At 43.6% G+C, this 22,673-nt stretch overlaps 2 non-coding genes and 1 pseudogene across 2 annotated transcripts; 2 read left to right on the forward strand and 1 right to left on the reverse strand.

Moving 5' to 3' along the window:
* Nucleotides 1-22,673, reverse strand: part of LOC114564962 (contactin-associated protein-like 4) — a 177,860-nt pseudogene that overhangs the window by 55,784 nt on the left and 99,403 nt on the right.
* On the forward strand, nucleotides 5,895-5,977 carry trnal-uaa (transfer RNA leucine (anticodon UAA)). The gene has a single exon. It is a non-coding gene; the product is annotated as a tRNA-Leu (tRNA).
* trnal-uaa (transfer RNA leucine (anticodon UAA)) lies at nucleotides 21,116-21,198 on the forward strand. Its single transcript has one exon. It is a non-coding gene; the product is annotated as a tRNA-Leu (tRNA).

Genomic DNA, 22,673 nt, shown 5'->3' on the forward strand with positions numbered 1-22,673 from the left:
GTCACATAAAAAAACCTGTACAGTGTGAGAAGAAAGAGGAGCTAGTCTATGCTATCTGCTTGTGGATTTTGGTGTCACAAGTGTCATTGACTACATCAGCTTCGTCCTTAACCCGATAGCAACAGCTCTGAGAGGGCGAAGCCTATACGAAATAGAACAAGAGTTACGTATTGTAACTCCAGATTCGTAACTATCGTTATGATGGAAGGATGAGTGTGTGTGTGTGTGTGTGTGTCACCTGTCATGTTGCAATAGACCAGTTGCGGTTTGATTGGTCCGCTGCCATCCACGTCGATATAAAAATGTCCCGACGTGTTGCCGTTGTGCTTGTACGCCTCGCAGGACTGCTGGTACACAGCTGGGAGGAAAAAACATGAATCACATCCACACCAACACATCTGCTGGCAGATATACACAGGAGCTAACTATATAACTAAATATATATTTAATAGCCAATAGAAATAATGGCCATAACTACAAAATAAGATCCAGGTTGTAAAAGATTAAACACAATCTCTCACACTCACTGCAAATGCAAGTAATGTTGTACCCTAAACATTAATATTATAATAATTATTATTACATGTCCTTAATTCAGCCAAACAAATGGCAGGCAACACTACTATGGGTCAGTTTGGTCATTGCCTGTGTTGAATGTTTTGTGTGATTCCTGTTCATTGTTTTTATCGCATTGTGTATGAAGCACTTGCCATTTAAAATGTGCCATACAAATACACTTGACTTGTGTTTATGTGTTTTAATGGGTTTGTACGAAAGAATGTTTTATCTAACGTCATGTTATGTCTCTGTTTGCTCTGCCTCTGAGTTTAAATTATGCAAAAATCTTAATTATTCAGTTCGACACACTGCCTCATTCCAAATGCTCATTTCATCGGTCCCGTCTCACCTCTCTCCCCGTCCGTCTGTCTCCTTATCTGTCTGTGTGTCTCCCTGTCTGTCTGTTTGTCTGTCTGTGTGTATGTCTGTCTGTCTGTGTGTCTCCCTGTCTCCCTGTCTGTCTGTCTGTATGTATGTCTGTGTGTCTGTGTGTCTGTTTGTCTGTGTGTCTGTGTGTCTGTGTGTCCCTGTCTGCCTGTCTGCCTGTCTGTGTGTCTCCCTGTCTGTCTGTCTGCCTGTCTGTCTGTCTGTCTGACTGCCTGTGTCTGTCTGTTTGTCTGTCTGTCTGTCTGACTGCCTGTCTGCCTGTCTGTCTGACTGTTTGTCTATCTGTTTGTCTGTCAGTCTGTCTGTCTGTACTGTCAGTACTGTCTACTGATTACTGATGTGGGACTTACAGCTGTGGCAGGTGGCTCCACTGTAGCCGCTCTCAGAGCAGTTACAGTGGAAGCCGGTCCAGGACTGAGTGCAGCGGCCGCCATGTTCACAGCGACTGGGAGAACACCTGACAGAGAGACAGAGACCAAGCACAGTTTGAATATCTCTTTATTCATGTTTCGGGCTGATTTATTTGCTTGTTACGGCAACTTAACATTTTGGAAACAATTCTGCATCAAACTGTGTCCTACAACACCCCACAAATACAGGATTAAAACACCTCGTGTTTGAAACACATGTACAGGAAAACATCAAATTTACATACAGAAAAAAATTGTGAAATGACAGAGCTGCCCCTAAATGGCACAGCAACCACACCAAGTGGATGAGATGATTGATCGCCATCGGAAACACTTGTCGCGCCTATCCATTTAGAAAGAGCAAAACTCAACCTTTCAAAAAGATAAAACTACTTCATCAAACTAAATGAGCCTCTTATGAAATGCGGCTTCCCATTTCACGGAGAGAAAAGTTATTTAGCAACAGAATGCCTTTCATTTTTTTCACATTAGTTTTTGTGGGAGGTTGATGCAAAAAGAACCTTTCTTCTGTTGAATGGAAAATGATTTCTAATCTGCAGAATATTCACTTTGTAACAGCTTTCACCTTTCCCCAGAGAGATCAAAAGAATCATTTCATTACTCTCTTACTTTAGATGTTGCTTTCATTTTATATAAAAAGGAAAAGTTTTCTGCGAATAGAAAAGGTCCTTTTCTCAGCGGCAGATCTTGATTGAAGCGAGCTGCTCTTCTAAAGTGCTGCCATACTGTCTGAAGAAGCTCTTTAAAGAAATCCAGCAGGAGACTTGACTGAAGTCTGTGTTTATTTATAGATAAATATCATACCGCTGTAAGCATCATGACATCAGTGCTGTGTGGGGGGGGGGGGACCAAGGGAACTGAAGGAGCATGGCAGCCATTGTGAAAATACATTTATTTGACACTGAAAATGAGAAAGACAAAGAAGTGTTGCACTTTTATTTTGTGTTGTTCTTTCTCTACGTAGGCTATAGACCAGTGGTTCCCAACCTTTTTTCCTTGGCGCCTCCCCTACTCATGTCTAAGAAAAGCTGAGACCTCTTTTGTGTCTTTTGATGGAGAAGTTACCTCTTTAAATGGGCTTGAGGCACTCATTGACCTCTTGGATACATTAAACCCCTTCACTTTATGAGTTTTTTTAACATTAATATGAGTTCCCCCAGCTTGCCTATGGTCCCCCAGTGGCTAGAAACAGTGATAGATGTCTCTGCCTTTGAGAAAATGAAAGCTCAGATGGGCCAAGCTGGAATCTTCCCTTTATGACATCATAAGGGGGAAGGTTACCTCCCTTTTCTCTGCTTTGCCCACCCAGAGATTTGGCCCGCCCATGAGAGAGAGAGAGACATCATGGCTTTCAAACGAGCAAAGTGGCAGTTGGTCAAGGCCACACCCCCACCCTCCACCTTGCCCCCCCTCTCTCCTCCTCAATAGTTACAGACACAGAAATGGCACATCCTAAGGAAAGCTCATTGTGGGACTGGTTCTAGTGGCTGTAATTCTGCACCAAGGCTGAATTTCAGGAAAAAGACTTCAGATACAGTATTAGGGGACCACTAAGGTCTATATAAAAGAGACTTCAGATACAGTATTAGGGGACCACTAAGGTCTATATAAAAGAGACTTCAGATACAGTATTAGGGGACCACTAAGGTCTATATAAAAGAGACTTCAGATACAGTATTAGAGGACCACTAAGGTCTATATAAAAGAGACTTCAGATACAGTATTAGGGGACCACTAAGGTCTATATAAAAGAGACTTCAGATACAGTATTAGGGGACCACTAAGGTCTATATAAAAGAGACTTCAGATATAGTATTAGGGGACCACTAAGGTCTATATAAAAGAGACTTCAGATACAGTTTTAGGGGACCACTAAGGTCTATATAAAAGAGACTTCATATACAGTAATAGGGGACCACTGAGGCCTATATAAAAGTATCCAAAAAGCAGCATGTCATGGGACCTTTAACAGATCTACAGGGTGCTGAATGTGGGGGACTTAGGATCTAGGAGTCCAGGAAATGCATGTGTAATGAAAAACAATGGGAGAAAAAGCATTCACATTTAAAAACATCCATTTTTATATTTTAACAGGCTGACATATTTTACAGATGTTTTTAAGCCAGACATCTATAAATGTGACTCCTATGCCTATTTACACCGCGTTTTACTTTAAAGGGACTGAACTGCTAACAGTGCTACAAAGATCATACAGTTTTAAATGAAATGCCAGTTAACACTCCTGTCTAGTTTTCCCTTTGGTGTTACCGTTTATTTTTACCATTAGATTGCGTTCTTGACACAAATAGTTTTGACTTTTTTGAAAGCTCTATAAGTTATCTCATGTAATATTGTAAACTCACTTTTTCTTACAACATTTTTATCTATAAGGATACACTAAATATAATACAACCTCAGTATAACACAATGTATCTCAGCAGCACCACGGACTGCAGCTTCCAAAATAACAATCAGTGGAATCATGTCAATCTAAAACAGTTTTAACACGACGTTTAGCTAAAGGTGGGCATACATGTAACAAACTGGCAACAGTCTGTATATGTGGACTGTATTATATCATTACTGTAACAGGACTTACAATGATACAATTTTTCCATGTTCTATGTGTTCATTAGTCTATTACTCTTGGGTAATCCGCAGCATCAATAGTTTTCATAGGAACTATTTATTTGGTAGAAAGTAATTATAGACTTCCGTTTATGATTAAAACAGAAGTCTGTGCATGAGTAACGACAACCCTGAAGACATATTGCTGTTGATTTTTGTTATTTTGTTTTCAAACCTGTGAGCGCCACAAACAAATCCCATTCAACTCCATGTATGGACGCAGTGCTAGACATCTGACAGATACCTCAAAACCTGTGCACATAATCACAAAACTATAGCTATGAAGATGTTAAACGGACACTTTTAGGTAACACAGCTCAGCTCACAGCTCTGCTCTGCTGTGTCTCTGGTGAGAGACACAAAGACATCCTGTGACCTCATTCTGCTGAGAAAAAGACGATGAGTAACAGTGTTTTTATCCACACTGGTTGCTTTCCATCTTGTGCGAGACCGGCTGGCACCTAAATACATGTTTTAGAGAGCGTGTTTACTTATTTGAATGTTTATTACAGTGTTGTGTGTGTGTGTGTGTGTGCGTGTATTTGCCAAAACCCTGGCAGGAATATTGAAGAGAAAATAGATGACTGTGCAGAGTCTGCAGCCTCCCCCTTTTATTTCGATAAAAGCTCTGACTCAGCAGCCTTACCTCAACTTATCTGTACACTGCTTTAATATAAGAGTACGCTGGAGCCTTGCAGATAAAACACATAGCTTTTTACTTTAAATTCACACTACTTGGTTCTTTTATTATATATATTCAGTGTGTGTGTGTGTGTGTGTGTGTGTGTGTGTGTGTGTGTGTGTGTGTGTGTGTGTCAGGGCTGTAATGAGTGTGTTGGTGAACAGTAATCAAACTCAGTCTAGCAGTAGTGACATCTGATCTCTCTTTGACTGGTGATGAGTTTAACAGTAGGTTCAGTCGATCAGTTTTGCCTAAATTAGTATTAGTGTATAGTCTATTGTACTGATAAGAGCAATTTAAAGTCTAAAGTACAAAATTAAAGTACAAAACTCTAACAGAGTCAACATCTTATCCATTTGTACATCCTCAAACTTAAGGGTACTTAAGGGCGAGCGCTTGGGTTATCTAGAAATAACAACGCATTCTCATGAACTATGATATTGTACGAAAATGTATGCACACTAAAATGTACGATATCATACGAAATTAGGAGACCGCCAGGTGATGCTGGCTATGGACATTGTATCAGCAGTAGTTGGTGATTCAGTTACCTGAAAATAGATGACTGTGAGCCGGGTACAGAGCACTGCGAGCTGCCGGTCATTTTGGAAGCGTTTTGCCGCGATGAAAGTTAAGATCTCGTAGCTTTTTGAACGAATGGGTCATGAAAACAGGCTGAACAACAAAAAGCATATTTAGGCCGTAAACATCCATCCTATAGTCACATTTAGTCACAAATGCCCATGAGTAACTGAATAACAATATTGGTGATGCATTGCACTCAAAATGTAATGGACACAAGTCCACATGGGTTCAAATCACACTTGTGGTAATTTGCGGACACTGAGGTCAGAGGGCCAGCTCCAGCTTGTGGTCCCCAAGTCAAGACTTAAGACTCGGGGGGACAGGGCCTTTTCTGTGGTTGGACCTAAACTCTGGAATGCCCTGCCTCTCCATGTCCGAACTGCCCCTACAGTTGAGTGGTTTAAGGCACGTCTAAAGACACAATTTTATTCTTTGGCTTTTAATTCTTTGTGAGTTATTTGGTCCACTGTGGTGTTTAGTCTTTCTTTTATTCTTTCTATATTTTATATATTTTTTATTAATTGTTTGTATGTTCTGAGTCTTCTGTGCAGCACTTTGGAAACTTTGTGTTTGTAAAATGTGCTATAGAAATAAAGTGGATTGGATTGGATTGTGAGCTCAGTACCAGGATGGCCGAGTGGTTAAGGCGTTGGACTTAAGATCCAATGGGCAAATGTCCTCGTGGGTTCGAACCCCACTCCTGGTATTGTGTTTATGTTCAAGTGCAGGAACATCCTTCTACTATGAATCTGTCATAATGTACTAAATATGGTAATAAAACACAATAGAATAATAACTTCACAGAGCATCAGAGTCTCTACTCACCTGGTCTGGATCAACTGAAGTACGTTCCCAGGAGAAAGCCTAAAGAAGTTTTTTCTCCCGAAAATATTTTGCAAAGCCACCGTCGCTGCATCCGCAGCTTAGTGCCGCCCAAGACGATTGTGATTGGTTTAAAGAAATGCAAACAACCCAGAGAGTTTTTTTTTCCTCCTATCATATAATGTATGTGTGGTGTACCAGACGTTACTCCACAGCTGTGTGGAGATAGGTCTGGCAAGGTGAGACTACTATTTGAACTAAATGTTTAATGTCCATGTAAATGTCAACACCGAGTCCTCAAGGGACTACTACAGCTACTAGCAATTAGAAGAACTAATTAAATGACACAGCTAAACGTTGCTTCATTGCAGTCAGGTCAAACTAACTTGACTGTTAGGAGACGGGACAAAAAACATGGTCTTGTGTGTTAAAGTGACACTTCATTTCAAAAAGAGAGAAGGAAAAGAGATGAGCGACTGTGCTGGAGCTTGTTGCAGAAAACAGTCAGCAACTATATACTGTGTCACCAGATTGTCCGAGTGGTTAAGGCATTGCACTCAAGATGCAATGGACAGATGTCCTTGTGGGTTCAAATCCCACTCCTGGTAAGAGCTTTGATTGGACAGAAACACCTTAACTCAGGAGAGAAAAAGCACAGTTAAAGCTCCTCTGATCATCTGTAATGACTACAATGTGACCTCACCTGTAGCTATTATTGGCTGAAAACATACAGTAGAAACAAGGTTAGATGTCCCCTGTGTTATCTGGGCCATTTAGAACATCCTGTATGATTAATAGACTTGATTTCTGCACTCTATTATTCTAGCTTGGCCAGACCTTCCTACACAGCACTGTAGGGGAAGGTCTGGCTAGTCCACACAGCATTCTGGGATGGGAGAAAAAACGTGCTCTGGTTTATTGGCATTTCTTTAAACCAATCATAATCATCTTGGGCGGAGTCACGGTGCCTCTGCAAAATAGCCTCAGTGATAGTATGTTTCCTGACATTTTTCAGAACAACCGTGGAGAACCGGAACACTTTAAAGCTATAGTGCGTAGTTTTTGTCGCCCCCATGGGGAATTGTAAGTAGGCTTAATAAGTAGTCGGCGCCTCCACATGACACAAGTCTTCCGTGATCGCGCTTCACCCGCACCCCTCCTCCACGCAGTTGCTAGTAGCCAAGGAACACACGTCCATCCATCCATCTTCGTCCGCTTATCCGGTGTCGGGTCGCGGGGGGAGCAGCTCCAGCAGGGAACCCCAAACTTCCCTTTCCCGAGCAACATTAACCAGCTCCGACTGGGGATCGAGGCATTCCCAGGCCAGGTTGGAGATATAATCCCTCCACTAGTAGTCCTGGGTCTTCCCGAGGCCTCCTCCCAGCTGGGCGTGCCTGGAACACCTCCCTAGGGGGGCGCCCAGGGGCATCCTTACCAGATGCCCGAACCACCTCAACTGGCTCCTTTCGACGCAAAGGAGCAGCGGCTCTCTCCGAGCTCCTCACGGATGACTGAGCTTCTCACCCCTATCTCTAAGGGAGACGCCAGCCACCCTCCTGAGGAAACCCATTTCGCCGCTTGTACCCTGGATCTCGTTCTTTCGGTCATGACCCAGCCTTCATGACCATAGGTGAGGGTAGGGCGAAAACTGACCGGTAGATCGAGAGCTTTGCCTTCTGGCTCAGCTCTCTTTTTCGTCACAACGGTGCGATAGATTGAATGCAATACCGCACCCGCCACGCCCGATTCTCCGACCAATCTCCCGCTCCATTGTCCCTCACTCATGAACAAAACCCCAAGGTATTTGAACTCCTTCACTTGGGGTAAGGACTCATTCCCTACCTGGAGAAGGCATTCCATCGGTTTCCTGCTGAGAACCATGGCCTCCGATTTAGAGGTGCTGATCCTCATCCCAACCGCTTCACACTCGGTTGCGAACCGATCCAGTGAGTGCTGAAGGTCGCAGGCCGATGATGCCATCAGGACCACATCATCTGCAAAGAGCAGCGATGAGATCCCCAGCCCACCAAACTGCAACCCCTCCCACCCCGACTACGCCTCGATATCCTGTCCATAAATATTACAAACAGGATTGGTGACAAAGCGCAGCCCTGGCGGAGGCCAACCCTCACCTGAAACGAGTCCGACTTACTACCGAGAACCCGGACACAGCTCTCACTTTGGTCATACAGAGATTGGATGGCCCTGAGTAGAGACCCCTCACCCCATACTCCCGCAGCACCTCCCACAGTATCTCCCGGGGGACCCGGTCATACGCCTTCTCCAAATCCACAAAACACATGTAGACCGGTTGGGCATACTCCCAGGCTCCCTCCAGGATCCTTGCGAGTGAAGAGCTGGTCCGTTGTTCCACGACCAGGACGGAATCCGCATTGTTCCTCCTCAACCCGAGGTTCGACTATCGGCCGAACCCTCCTTTCCAGCACCTTGGAGTAGACTTTACCAGGGAGGCTGAGAAGTGTGATACCCCTATAATTGGCACACACCCTCTGGTCCCCCTTTTAAAAAGGGGAACCACCACCCCAGTCTGCCACTCCTTTGGCACCGTCCCAGACTTCCACGCAATGTTGAAGAGGCGTGTCAACCAGGACAGCCCCTCCACACCCAGAGCCTTGAGCATTTCTGGACGGATCTCATCAATCCCGGGGCTTTGCCACTGTGTAGTTGTTTGACTACATCAGTGACTTCCGTCCGGGAAATCGGCGACAATCCCCGTTATCCTCCAGCTCTGCCTCTAACATAGAGGGCGTATTAGTCGGATTCAGGAGTTCCTCAAAGTGCTCCTTCCACCGTCCTATTACCTCCTCAGTTGAGGTCAACAGTGTCCCATCCTTACTGTACACAGCTTGGATGGTCCCCCTCCTGAGGTGGCGAACAGTTTTCCAGAAGCACTTTGGTGCCGACCGAAAGTCCTTCTCCATGTCTTCTCCAAACTTCTCCCACACCCGCTGCTTTGCCTCTTTCACGGCAGAGGCTGCAGCCCTTCGGCCCGCCGGTACCCTGCAACTGCCTCCGGAGTCCTCCGGGATAACATATCCCGGAAAGACTCCTTCTTCAGTCGGACGGCTTCCCTGACCACCGGTGTCCACCACGGTGTTCGTGGGTTACCGCCCCTTGAGGCACCTAAGACCCTAAGACCACAGCTCCTCGCCGCAGCTTCAGCAATGGAAACTTTGAACATTGTCCACTCGGGTTCAATGCCCCCAGCCTCCACAGGGATGCACGAAAAGCTCCGCCGGAGGTGTGAGTTGAAAGTCTGTCGGACAGGGGCCTCCTCCAGACGTTCCCAATTTACCCACACTACACGTTTGGGCTTACCAGGTCTGTCCAGAGTCTTCCCCCAACCCCTGACCCAACTCACCACCAGATGGTGATCGGTTGACAGCTCTGCCCCTCTCTTTACCCGAGTGTCCAAAACATACGGCCTCAGATCAGATGAAACGATTATGAAATCGATCATTGACCTTCGCCTAGGGTGCTCTGGTACCAGGTACACTTATGAGCATCCCTATGTTCGAACATGGTGTTCGTTATAGACAATCCATGACTAGCACAGAAGTCCAACAACAAACAACCACTCTGGTTTAGATCAGGGAGGCCGTTCCTCCCAATCACGCCTCTCCAGGTGTCTCCATCATTGCCCACGTGTGCGTTGAAGTCCCCCAGCAGAACAATGGAGTCCCCCACTGGAGCCCCATGCAGGACTCCAGTCAAGGTCTCCAAGAAGGCTGAATACTCTGAACTCCTGTTTGGTGCATATGCACAAACAACAGTCAGAGTTTTCCCCCCCACAACCCGCAGGCGTAGGGAGGCGACCCTCTCGTCTACCGGGGTAAACTCCAACACAGCGGCGCTCAGCCGGGGGCTTGTGAGTATCCCCACACCCGCCCGGCACCTCACACCCTGGGCAACTACGGAGAAGAAAAGAGTCCAACCCCTATCCAGGAGTATGGTTCCAGAACCGAGACTGTGCGTAGAGGTAAGCCCCACCAGATCTAACCGGTAGCGCTCCACCTCCCGCACCAGTTCCGGCTCCTTCCCCCCCAGAGAGGTGACGTTCCACGTCCCCAGAGCCAGCGTCTGCCGCCCGGGTCTGGTCCGTCGAGGCCCCTGACCTTCACTGCGCACCCGACCCCAACGGTTCCTCCCACAGGTGGTGGGCCCATGGGCTGGAGAGATGGGAGCCACGTAGCTTGTTCGGGCTGTGCCCGGCCGGGCTCCGTGGCAAACCCGGCCACCAGGCGCTCGCCGACGAGCCCGCCGTCTGGGCCTGGCTCCAGACGGGGGCCCCGGGCTTCCTCCGGGCAGGGTCACTCCATCTCTACCTTGCTTCTTCATTGGGGTTTTTGAACCATTCTTTGTCTGGCCCCTCACCTGAGACCACTTTGCCTTGGGAGACCCTACCAGGAGCACAAAGCTCCAGACAACACAGCCCTCAGGTTCACAGAGACACACAAACCTCTCCACCACGATAAGGTGATGGTACGGAGGATTTTAAAAAACATGATGGACTCTACAGAAGAGGTCATTATCTTCACTGGAGTTTCTGCGCGGGAAAGTCGCCGGACGACACCAATTTCTTAACACAGCCATACTGACAAATACAGAGAGAGTTTTGTGGAGTCAATCTCCCTAGTCTTAACTAGCTTTGTAGCAACTCATTTGGCAATGGCTTGAATGTAAAGGATGTGGCTGACAAGGTTGTTATTTCCCTCATTCCCCCGGTTGTTCACCTCTACAGGAAATGGATGGACTTTTTGATCATGCTGCTTGCAATGTGAAGAACTGAAGTAAATTAGATCTGACTGTCGATTCACTCCAACCCCTGCTACAAGACTGACGGGTCAAGTCTATTAAATGCATGGAAAATGCATTATATTGTACTCATTGAATGAGGTTGCATTGCTATAATGTCTGCACAGAGACACATTAACACAGAGTTAAAACCCTGCCTTGAGGTAAGAGAAGCGTATGGAAGCTGCGTCTGTAATTCCATTTTCCTTTCAACTTTATATCCCATGATCCTCAAATTTCATCAACAGAGTTACAATGAGAGCGTACAGTGGGAGCCATGATTTCTCTCTCGTTCTGTTCCACTGCAGATCTGTGCAAGAACTGAATTCTGCTGGATAATAATCTAATAAATGTAGAAACAGGAGGATATTTAATTAAACCCACTGGCGCAAATTCTCCTTCTCTGGTATGTGTGTGTAGCTGTATTCATATATATTTATATATATATACACATAGGCGGGTATATGAGTGTGTGTCTGCTGGTTTATAATTGTTATAATAGTTCCTTTTATTGGGCTTTTTGGCATGACACTGTGACAGCAAGCAATTGGTTCTGCTCCACATGACTTACTCTGTTGATGTGAAATAACTACAAATGACTCTTACGGAGACGGAAATGGAAATTATGACAAACATCAAAGATGAACTGAAAATTGTGATATTTTCCTATCATCTCTTTTTCGGCTCTAGCGGAAGTGATGACGGTTGGTCAGTTGGTCGGACCATCTCTTTGGTCCAAACTGAAATATCTTAACAACTGTTGGATGGATAGCCATGCAACTTTTAACAGACATTCATGGTCCCCAGAGGGTGAATCCTTCTGATTTTGGTGATCCCCTAACTAATTTTCTAGCACCACCATGTAGGATTGGGCATCGAGAACCAGTTCCAACTTGGAATTGTTTAAAAAATTACGATTCCATTTGTTTGTTTATTGGAATTGTTCGGAAAATTTGGTTTTGAATCCGATCATCGGTTCCAAATTAACAGCAGTTGCCATATTGCCAGGATTGTTGTGTTGCAGCCATGGAGCACAGTAAGCGGCGTTCTAGTGTGGCTTTTATTTTTACATTGAAAAAGCCTGGTAAAACTGCGAACCACCATTGAATCAAAATAAAATGTTCTTCTTATCTGTAAAATAATCATGTGACCCGTTTCAACGCTCCCTCAAAGAATCGTAATCGAGAATTGATAAGAACCGGAATCGAAAGGAAGAATCAGAATTGGAATCAAAATAAACGATGCGCCATCTGGTTGACATTTGTTGTTGGGGTTAGGGTTATGTTGAACTTCTCAACAACTATTGGATGGATTTCCATGACATTTGGTCTACACATTCATGTTTCCCTCAGGATGACACATTGACATTAGCATTTGGCTCAAAGCAATGGCAGTAGGGGGGCGCTAGTGAGCGAGCAATGGAGTAGCTTTGTTTTGCGGAGCTCTTCAGAACATTTTGTCATTTAACTGTTATTCTGGCGCAATATTGCTCACTAACCGATGGGAAACAAAACATGTCAGGTAGAAACACTAAAAGTCGAAATACTAACTAACCGGGACCTCGAGTGACTCAGGTAACCCTGCTATGGCGTCTCCGACAGCGGAAAAGCCCGACGGATATCACAGCCTTTAAAAATGAACTCTTGTCATCGCAACGTTCAGACTTTGTGACTGTGCTTGAAAGTGAAATGTCTAGCATTAAATCGGAGATACAAGATCCAAGATGGAGCTCTCTAACTTCAAGGCTGCTATAAAAAATGAGGTGACCGCGATGGGGAACACCATGAAGGAGATGGAGAGGGGACTTTCTGGATGCTCAGATGACATTGTGGCTCTACAGCGCACTGTACAACAGCTCTCAACACAGGTAACTGCCTTACAAGATAAATGTGAGGACCTGGAAGGTAGATCCAGGCGCAATAATATACGAATCGTTGGGGTGCCGGATGGACGTGATTGTAGCACAACTGCAGTCTCCGTGTTGCTGAAAGAAGCTTTCCAGCTGGAAAATGCCCCTCTATTGTATAGAGCACACCGGACTTTACAACCACCACCGAAACAAGGGGCCCCACCTAGAGCCATCGTGGCCCGACTTCATTACTTCCATGACTGCTCCAATATCCTACGTCTTGCCAGAGAACGGTGGAGGGTGAAGGTGAACGACATAACTGTCTCGGTCTTCCCGGATTACACAGCAAGAGTTGCCCGTGCACAAGCAGCATTCAACGGCATTAGACAGCAGCTGCGTGGGATTGACGGGCTCCGGTTTGGCATACTTCACCCGGCACGTCTTCGTATCACTCACAATGGAGTGGAGACATTTTTCACAGTACATTTCCCAGTACATTACAAGGCAAGAGACAACTACTGACCGTTAACTGTCTATCACTGAAGAGGAGGATTTTACTTTTAGTCTTTACAAACTCATAAATCAGGTGAAGTGCCATTATGATGTAAATTTAACGTCAGTGCACGCCTATTACTTCGGACTGTTTACAGTAGGCTATACACTATTTCGACACTATCTATGTCATTCAGGTGACAGTTGTGGACATAGATTCAGTGTGTTTGGACTGTGATGTCGTTCTCAAACACGGGGCTACTTATCTCTATAGCTGAGGTGACCTTTCGTAAACTTAATCTTTACACCCATTTGGGCATCTAGCTGTTTCTTCCTTCCATTGGTGTGTACATGCATAAATAACTGAAGGTTAATGTCAGTTTACCAAACCTATATGGAAGTGATTGTTTTACGTTTAGATATCTACGCCTAATAGCTTTTTTGATGTTCTGCTGAGTTTAGCGTTTACGAAAATGGCCTGGTTGATATTTTATTGGCCCTTATGCATCCATGTGTTTTGGCCCTATTTGTAACAAGAGCTTTTCTTCCAAATATGGTATGCTCATGAATATTTAGATGAGCTGTGCGCTGATTGGTTGAGCAAATTGCCATACGCACACATTAGAGATGCACGCTGATTGGTTGAGCGAATCCCCAATACACACACATTAGAGAAGCGACCGAATCTCATATTCCAGACACTGCAATGTTTCCTTACCAAATTCACTTCTGAGACTTTTTTATGTGAGAAATCAACTATATAAAGCTCAAATATGGGCTGTTTTACAAAAATTGATGGCTAATTGCAAATATGGTAAGACTGTGTGTCGGAGGGAAGTTTGGGGTCCCCTGCTGGAGCTGCTCCCCCCGCGACCCGACACCGGATAAGCGGACGAAGATGGATGGATGGATGGATGTGTGTCGGACTTCAGCCCTGGAGCTCTGTCAGAGCACCGGCGTTTAGTAGTCCATTAGCCCACAAAACGGTGACTTCGCTCGGGTATGAAGTGCCGTGGGTTGCCAGCCGTAACGGAGCTCAATCGAGCTCACAGCAGGCCGGGGTCTGTGAAGGAAGGCAGGCCCGGGCGGCGAGGCAGTAACCAAGGCAGCACTTGCCGCTGAAGTCCGACACACAGTCGGACAATATTTGCAATTAGACATACATTTTTGTAAAACGGCCCATATTTGAGCTTTACACAGTTGATTTCTCAAGTGAATTTCAAAAGTGAATTTTGTAATGGAATAGCAGAGATCTGCGTGACCTAGATTCAGAAGACTACCTGATCTCAGGTCAGTTGTGTAGCCTATGTAAATGTTGGGGCGTGACTGTTCTCTTAATACACCCACGGCTGTGACAAAGGTTCCGGATTTTGAGATGCTTACGTAAGCAACTAGCTTTGTTGAGATTCGCCTGTTTTCAGCGGCAGTTTCAAAATATGAGATTTTCATAGTAAAGGGGTGTCAATGGGATTTTGAGCTCATATGTATGTCATATATACCCACTGAACTGTCGTTATTCAACTATGACAGGGTAAAATCGGTTTTGCATTCTATCACCCCTTTAAGAGGCCAGATTATCTCCTACAATGCACAGCTACGGAAAACCAGAAACGCCCGTATTAACGAACTAATCAACAACATTGGTCGCCTTGACTCACAGTTAGCAGTAACAACATCAGCTGAAGACATTAAGGAACGCCTACTCCTCCAAAAAGAATTTGATCTATTAGCCACACTAAAGGCTGAGAACCTTTTGATCAGATCCCGTCATAGGTACTACGAACATGGCGAAAAAACTGGGAGAATTCTTGCTCACCACCTTTGCCAAAGAACAGCAAGTCAAGCAATTTCTGAGATCCGTGACGAATCTGGTACAGTCTGTACAGACCATGTCGCTATTAACTCACGTTTTATAAGGTTCTACCGTAACTTGTATACATCTGAATCTAGGGGATGATAACTTAATCAAATAATTTCTCCAAAGCATTGACATCCCTCATATAGATCCTGCAAAAGCAGCCGAGTTTTGCAGAGAAATTGAAATGGCCATTAAGAGTATACAGTGCAGGAAATCTCCAGGTCTGGATGGATATCCAACAGAATTTTTCAAGAAATTCTCAAACCAATTGGCTCCCATCCTATACTCTGTATATAGTAATTCCTTGTTGGTTGGCTCACTACCCGAAACATTACGGCAAGCGACCATATCACTTATTATGAAAGGCAAAAACAAACAGGAATGCGGTTCCTACTGCCCTATCTCTTTACTTAATGTAGACAGCAAAATCCTTGCAAAAATTGTTGCTCGCCGTCTCGAAACAGTTCTCCCAACTATAATCTCACAGGACCAGACTGGTTTCATAAAGAATTGGTCTGTATAACATCATTTATGGTCCCTCTCCAGCCGACCATCCAGAAGTTGTTATATCTTTAGATGCCGAAAAGGCTTTTGATCGGGTGGAGTGGGACTATTTATTCCATACGCTTGAGAAATTTGGATTTGGGCCAAAGTTTTTATCATGGGTCAAAATTCTATATAGCTCACCGTCAGCGGCGGTACGCACTAATAATAATATATCACTATCTTTTTCACTAACACAAGGGACAAGGCAGGGGTGCCCTTTGTCCCCCCTACTTTTTGCAATTTCAATCGAGCCGCTAGCCATAGCTTTGCGTAACAGTAAAGGGTTAAGGGTGTTAAGGGTATTACAAGGGCAGGGTTGGAACATAAAACCTCATTATATGCGGATGATATGTTACTTTACTTGTCTGATCCTTTCTCATCTCTTTCCGCAGTTCTTAGTCTTGTGAATGAGTTTGGCAAAATTTCGGGTTACAAAGTAAACGCTCAGAAAAGTGAGCTGATGCCCATTAATCCAGCGGCAAAGGAATCTCCGTTTCTCCATATGGTGCCATTCAAAGTGTGCATGGATAAAATAAAATATCTGGGTGTCTGGGTCACGCACAAATTTAAAGGCCTTTTCCCAGCAAATTTCCCCCGTCGCCTGTCTTCTCTAAAAGTAGACATTGATCGATGGGATCTGTTACCCTTGTCTTTGGCAAGCAGAATTAACGCCATTAAAATGAACATACTACCCAAGCTTCTTTATATGTTTCAGTGTGTGCCAGTTTTTCTAACTAAATCATTTTTTATTTCCCTAGACAAGAAGCTTTCTTCCTTTATTTGGAATAAAAAGAATCCACGTATACGCAAGGCTATACTGCAGAGACCTAAGCAGCGGGGAGGTCTTGGTTTGCCAAATTTTCAGCATTACCACTGGGCAGCAAATATTAAAATGATTTCCTATTGGATGGAGAAGGACGATGCGACAGCCGTACCTGATTGGTTACTTCTAGAGAAAGACTCTTGTAAAGATACCTCATTGTTTGCTTTATTATGCTCAGGGTTGCCATTCTCTGAGCCTATAACCAAATATACTTCTAACCCAGTTGTTGTTCATTCTTTGAAGATATGGAAACAATTCAGACTATCTTTTGGGATCAGTAAAGTGTCATTACTTGCTCCCATCGTGAAAAACTTGTCATTCCTGCCGTCTATGACGGATGCCGTAATCAGTACGTGGCACAAACAGGGGGTCTGTTTGTTTAGAAGCATGCACATGAATGGCTTATTCGCCTCTTTTGACCAGGTAGTTGAGAAGTTCAACATTCTCAGGTCGCATTTTTTTAGATACCTACAGATCCGTAGCTTCTTAACCTCAAATACAGCTCACTTTTCCTCACAGCCACCAGAGACCCTCCTAGATTCAATCAATGACATTACTTCATCCAGGAAGGCAAAGATAGGTGAAATATATTCCTTGATAATGTCATAAAAAATGACCAGCCTTAATTCCCTCAGAGACCAGTGGGAAGTAGATCTGGGTACTGACATCTCAGACTCCCTTTGGTCAAAGATGATACATTCATCTTCAATATGTATGAAACATACTGTTATACAGTTTAAAATTATCCACCGCTTACACTGGACCAAGGTTAAGCTATCACAGTTTACTCCCAATGTAGACCCTATGTGTGATTGCTGCAAGCTACACCGAGCCACTCTAATTTTACATGTTTTGGGATTGTCCTAAATTGTTGGATTATTGGAAACTAGGGATGCACCGAACCAGAGTTTGGTTCGGAATTCGCCGAACTTTGGGCTTTTTTGACGGAGTTCGGGTACTGCCGAACGTTAGAATTTTTTCCGACCGAACCGAACGGTACCAAAGAGAAGTAACGAGAGGTGAAACTCAAGAAAAAGAGGCGAACGTTGTGTTGAGTTTCTGCTCTTGCCAAAGAGTATAGAAGTAACAAGAGGCGAAACTCAATAGAACATTCCATTGCAAACAAAACTGACACGCACCCATGACAAAGCTGCAGCTCCACCATATTGGACTGAACTATCTTGTTACTTCACTACTCTTTGTAGAGTTATGTGGTCGATGTAATGACGTGGTTGGAGCTAGACACAATGCAGTCGCAACCTAGCAACGGCAGTAAGCTGTGAGAAAGTGAAAATGGAACTTGTGAGCAGAAAAAGTGTTGTTTGGCAGTATTTTCAGTCAAAAGAAGGCGATTCAAGTCGAGCTACATGTTCAATTTGCAATACCGATTGGTCTCGTGGTGACGAGGACCCTAAACAATATACAACATCGCCGCTGTTAAGGCATTTGCGTATGAAACCTCCGAAAGAATACGAGTTGTGCATGAAGGAATCTACAGACAGCAGCCAGAATGCAGCAACTTCAGGTACGGCAAAGTAAGGACAGTCCCAGCTAAAAACTTGTGTTAACCAGACCGAGCCTCTCCCAGGCTGTCAGCTGTTCTCTCTGGAAATGAGTCTTCGTACAGCAGGAGCGGAGCGACCGAACGGCCGGCTGCTGCTCGTTAGCTAACGGTAGCTTTCTAATTTCACCCACCCAACATGCCTTCATCATACACTGGTTAGCGAAAGTTTGCAAAACAAAATTGTCACTCATCTGGCGATAGCAATGTACTTTCCTACGATGTGAATAGAGCGTGGGGGCAGCCTACTTTATGGGATTATAAATCTAAAAGGCTAATATTTTGGATATTGGTTGGATCTTGAGATAGGGTAAACATAGGCCTTGTCAAAAATAGTTTTTCCCACTTGTGTGCCAGGCATAATGTTGCCTATTCTTTTTTATTTTTTACAGTTAAAATACAATGAAAAATGCACTGCTGTGGACGTTGTTTACTTCATTAATGTGTTTACTGTGTTAAGAATGGGAGTAGGGTTCGGTTCGGTTCGGGGTTCGGCAGAATCTTAACCAGTAGGTTCGGTATTTGGCAGAACCCCAAAAATCTGGGTTCGGTGCATCCCTATTGGAAACTGATATTTGATATGCTTTCTAGGACCACTGATGAACACTTAGAACCATCGGCTTTTCTTGCGTCGTTTAGAGTGGTGTCACAAAACTTTGTTTTAAATAATAATAAACTAAGACTTCTGTTGTTTGCCACACTGATAGCCCGACGACAAATCTTGATCAGGTGGAAAGATTGTAATCCCCCAACATTTGCGCAGTGGGTAAGGGACATGCTGTATTTTATTAAATTAGAGAAAATAAGGTATTCTGTCAAGGGGTCAGCTGACAAATTTATGTTGATATGGCAACCTTTCCTTAGTCGCCTTGGTGCTTTGGCCCCCGATGACTTTATGGCTGAGTGAAGATTTCGGTACGCAGCTAGCAGTGTTGGACGTGTAGTACTGAACCGTCTGCTGATTATGTCATGGTATTGTTTATTGATCTTTTGTTTTTGTATCCTGTGCTGTCCATGTGCATGTTAGTGCCCCGGATATCAATGTGAATAAGTTGAGTTCTGTAGATCTTGGTTTGTTTTACTTTTGTTACCTTACTTTATTTTATTAATTATTTCTTTACTGTTGTTTTTATTTTCAATATTGCTTAATTTGATCACCCTCTGATATTTTCACGGGTGGGGGGAGGGGGGGTGGGTGTACACAAGCTCAATGTGTCCTCATGGTGAATTGTTAATTTGTTGTAACAAAACTTAAATAAACCATGTTAAAAAAAAAAAAAGCAGTAGACTCTTAGTCTTGTTGGAGTATGTTTTCCAGTTGTTCACCAATTACATTCTGCATTAGAGAAGTGATATCAATCATCCATATTATTATTATTTTCAAGAGACCTGAAAGGTAATATGGGAAGATACGTAGTCTTTTCATGCTCTCTCTCTCTCTCTCTCTCTCTCTCTCTCTCCCCCGCATTGTGGCTCATGGTCTTTAAAAGAGAAAATGTAAGGGCTTTTGTAGATGCCTACAACCAGAATGAAAGTTCCTGACATTAACAGAGAATGGAAAGTAATACATTAGAAGATCAGGTATAACACTGATATCATCACGGTAATTCTAATTGAAACAGGCTCAAGCAAAGCTGATAAATAATGAAAAAAGGCAGAAACACAAGTGAGAATAGCATTTATTATTAAACAGCTGGTGAGAAAATATGAGTGAGAAAAAAAGTAGAGTTTTTGTTACGATATGTAACAGGGCTGTCAGTGATTATGTCACACCTCAGGTCTCCACTGAGCAATAATTCTCCCTTCCTAATGGAAATACTGAGTGTGAGTGCAACATTTTGATTCTTTGTGCGTGTGTGTTTCTTATTTTCCTGGATGTAACACTCAACAACACCGATTCACTTCACAAATAAATTACTGTGCCAAAAAGTCAAAGAAAAGAAAAATTACATTTCACAGATGTGTGTCATATAAAATTGGATCACAAAACAAAGACTCCAGCTATTAGTCTCTGTATCCAGTTGCAGGATATAGGAAAATAGCCACGATGGCAGAGTGGTTAAAAAGAACTTCAGATCCAATGGGCATATGCCCTAGTGGGTTCAAAACTCACTCCTTGTGTATGAGGATGAGATGTGCACAGATATGATTTTCTTGCATGGTGCTACATTTATTGCTGATGGTTGTTTCACAGCCTCTCAGAGAACACTGTGGCATTTTATCAATCATTTGCCATTCAAGATAAACATGTTATGCCAACCTTACACCAAACGACTTTTCAAGCGATTCCACCACCGCAGACTAATTTCCAATATGGGAATAGTTGGCGCAGTCCTGTCGTCTCCATCATTTGGTGTAAGGTGGTCATAAAACTCAGTCCCTGTCAGCCTGGACGTTCAGACAAAATCAAACATGTTTGATATTATCCTAAGTTTGAAGTCTTGGTAGTGAAGTTAAATTGCGTGAACATTGTCAACAACCAATGGTTTCTCTCCAAAAGCTTTGTGAACCATTTTCATTATTTTCTGAGCCCACTATATGGCGTGCTTGGTTTTAAGAGAACGGCCTAAGGCATTGCAATTCAGTGTGTTCTTAACCTTTTGTTGAACAGAGAGCGCCATCTAGTGGGCTCTGAAAATAAAGATAATGCTTCACAAAGCTTCATTTGGCCATCACTACCCTCCAGCACCAAACAGGAAGCAGCAAACAGCTAGAGCCAGTGTTGTTTATGGTTGCTATGGCGCTGAGCTAGAGAAATTGCCGATTTTTAACCCTTCTGAAGCGACCTCTGGGTACTGGAGACATTCATCTGCATATACAAATCTAGTTGTAGTCTTGCAATGTGTGAGCCTGCAAGATCTCCAGTCTTTACATATTATGACAGTCTTTAACGTTAAATGAGATGGTTGTCTTTAGATGTGAGATGTTGTCAGACGTTAGTCTTTTCAAAGTCTCTTCAGAGTCTTGAGAGTGCGACATGAGAGTCGCACCCTCATGGATTCAAATCCCATCGCTAGAATTTATGCCTCCTTGTGAGGTTATCTGTGCAATGACTGACAAATTCTGCCACACGGCAGTACCAGGATGGCCGAGCGGTTAAGGCGTTGGACTTAAGATCCAATGGGCTAATGCCCTCGTGGGTTCAAACCCCACTCCTGGTATGGAAGTAAACTTTACTGTGCCAGTTGCAGGAAGTGATGTGAGCTCAGTGTCCTGATTCATTATATGTATTATGAGTCTTCCTTAATGGCACAAAAGTTTCCTAACTAAGAGTTTCTGGCAAACAGCAGCTTTTAGTAAGAAGCAGAGTTTTCCAGTGTAATTGGATTGTGTTGAGTTATTGGTGAGCTGATTGAATCCTTATAAAAGGGCCACCAACAAAATAACAATTAGAAGTTCATTATGAGTCTACTTCAGCAAAACATTGACGTGATGAGACAATACCTGCAGCAGCTGACTGACAATGCTTTGCTTTACTCTCAGACCAAAAACCTAGGAGTCCTAAGGTTAGGGTTACAGCTGTTTGTTTTCTTTCACCCTGACACACCCACCAACCAACAGAGACATAAATACTATATATATATATATATATATATATATATATATATATATATATATATATATATATATATCTCAAAAACTGCACTCCATTAAGCGGAAAATTCCTTTAAGCAGAAAATCTATGTAAATCTGTGCAAAATGTTTTATGCTGAACACCAGGAACCCCTAAACTATTTCTCAAGCTTGAGGCTGTAAACATTGAGAACAACACTTATGGTTAGAACTACAAATTACTTTATCTAAGAAATACAAGCATAAGCACTTCTGCATTAGTGTCTCAGGCTACATTTATATTGCTACGTTTTGGTTTAAAAACAAATCCTTTCCTATGTTTCCCCCTCTCATTCCCCCTGCTCTGGTGTTTCCGAGTCCCTAAACCTAAGACATTTGGAAACACTTCTGACCATTTTGGTTTGGCGCCAACATTTAGCCACCTGATTGGGTCATGACGTCTCGTTCTCTAAGCCACTAACGTTACCAAGGCAACTACCAGCAACTGGCGGAGTCTACATGCTGCCTCCTGTTTATGCCCAGTATACAGGAATATGTTGCTCATATTATGCTTTTTGGCTTTTTCCCTTTCCTGTATTGTGTTATATATCTTTTTTGTGCATGTTATAGGTTTACAAAGTGAAAAAGCCCAAAGTCCCCCCCAAAGGGACTTACCATCTCCAACAGAAAACACTGTTCACAAACTGCTCCAAACAGCTCTATTGTAGTCCAGCCTTTACTTCAGAGACCAACGTGGTCACTTTGTAACACACGTTATAATGCTCGCCTAGCTGCTAGCATGGCACTCCCTCATACTCTGCTTCTGACTGGCTAGTAGTCCTTACCTACCTAGCTACTGTCAGGGAACGCCCTCATACTCTGCTTCTGACTGGCTAGTAGTCCTTACCTAGCTACTGAGCATGTGCAACTCCCAACAAAGATAGAACAGAAGTGAGATGTCTCACTCTGTAGTTAAAACAGAGAGCTCAACACACAGGGTGAAAAGAAGAGCTGCAGCAATGTGTAGTACAACAAAAATATGGTGTTTTTTGAAAATTAAACCACGTAAACCTATTCTGATATA

This window comes from Perca flavescens, chromosome 12 (genome assembly GCF_004354835.1).
Source record: "Perca flavescens isolate YP-PL-M2 chromosome 12, PFLA_1.0, whole genome shotgun sequence".
Lineage (NCBI taxonomy): Eukaryota > Metazoa > Chordata > Actinopteri > Perciformes > Percidae > Perca > Perca flavescens.